At 37.9% G+C, this 1,511-nt stretch overlaps 1 protein-coding gene across 1 annotated transcript in view; it reads right to left on the bottom strand.

Moving 5' to 3' along the window:
• Positions 1-1,511, bottom strand: part of ARSK (arylsulfatase family member K) — a 23,968-nt gene that overhangs the window by 21,238 nt on the left and 1,219 nt on the right. The window lies entirely within an intron of this gene.

Below are 1,511 nucleotides of genomic sequence, written 5' to 3'. Positions count from 1 at the left end.
TGCCTGGTGTGACACAGCAGCAGAAAGCTAGCTGCTCAAGCAAGAGGTCACTGTTCTGCAGGCCAAACACAATCCAGCATTACTGTGAAGAAAATTCTTGTCCCACTTGGCAAAATACCTGTGATTCCTTCACAGGCAGTGTGACCCACAACAAAGGCAGGCATACTTTCTAATAAAAACCCAGACCTTTTAACAGCTTGCAAGACTTAAGCTTTTTTCCAGAAAAACTGTTAGTTTCAACAGTACCCCATCCTTCCTAATCTCTACTAGTGATGTAATCAAAATGGTTCATCTATTTCTATCTTCAAACCAATCTCAGAAAAAAAGCTTACAACACATTTCTTTTACTCTTCTTTGTATGCACTATGCAAAGATGACACTTTTCAAAAATAGCGCCTTGTTCTTAAGTGTTTCCATAGGAATTCCACAAAAAATGGGTTTTATCTTTTTTTTTGTTAAGGGTTACCTCATTAATCATTTTAATACAGTTTACAACAATCTTCCTGCTTAAAGGAGATACAAAAAAGTTCACCTGAAGTTTGTCTGCAGCTGCTGCTAGCCTCTGGATATAAAATGGACATTGACTAACCCTCACAATCTTAAATACTGTAATTTTAACTATTGGTAAATAGACTTCTAGTAAAAGCTGACAATTTGGAGAAAAAAATCTCATATTATTTTGGACTATTAAGAGAGACTATTTACTGAAAATAAAACTAATAGAGAATAGAGTCAAAGGAAGAAAAATCAATAAGGAGTATTACATAAATAAAAAAGGAGCTATTTATTTATCTTTGAAATCACAATGAATGTGTTTAAAGATAGGGTTTGAAAAAAGATAACACATGTTTACCAAATAAATAGGAAAAAATCATCCCAAGAAAAACAGGCAGCAGACAAGAAGCCAACTGCTTTTGTCAGTGCAGTCAAGGAGGGAAGCCCAAGAAGGCTAGGGATCAAACTTCCTCAATGACTAAAGAGAGGTGATGAAACATGAAAGCACCTGGAGCTTAACACCACGGAGCTTGTTTGATACTACAACAAGGTGACTTCAGATGAGTTAGAGAAACCAAGGCTCCCCAGAGTAAAACACATCAAAGCATTTTTAGTGTGCTGGTGAAAACAGTGAGAAAACGGTGAAGATACATGCAAGGATTAGTATTTTTGAGTGGGAAAATTTCTGTGTCTGAAGGGTAAACCAAATATACTAATAAATCACTGCGACGAAGCTGCTAGATGCCTACTGCTAGAGATACATGTGTGACAAGTTTACTGTGTTATACCTTATAAGAGCCTCAATAAACCCGTATTTGGTACCCAGTAAGTCAGTAATTTCATCTGTGATTCTAGAAATTCGCTATCCCATTTGTTGTGGAGACTTAACAGCCATAGGACTTACAATGGGAATGGTAACAGGGTTTAGCGACCTTGCTTGCCATTAGGCTTTTCAAGCGAACCGAAGAGCATTGACTCTACACACTAGCCCTGCTCCAGGGGCGGCCGCCCTGCCA

Source organism: Geospiza fortis, unplaced genomic scaffold (genome assembly GCF_000277835.1).
Source record: "Geospiza fortis unplaced genomic scaffold, GeoFor_1.0 scaffold279, whole genome shotgun sequence".
Taxonomy (NCBI): Eukaryota; Metazoa; Chordata; class Aves; order Passeriformes; family Thraupidae; genus Geospiza; species Geospiza fortis.
The sequence above is the reverse complement of the archived record's forward strand: the minus strand, read 5'-3'. Positions and strand labels throughout refer to the sequence as shown.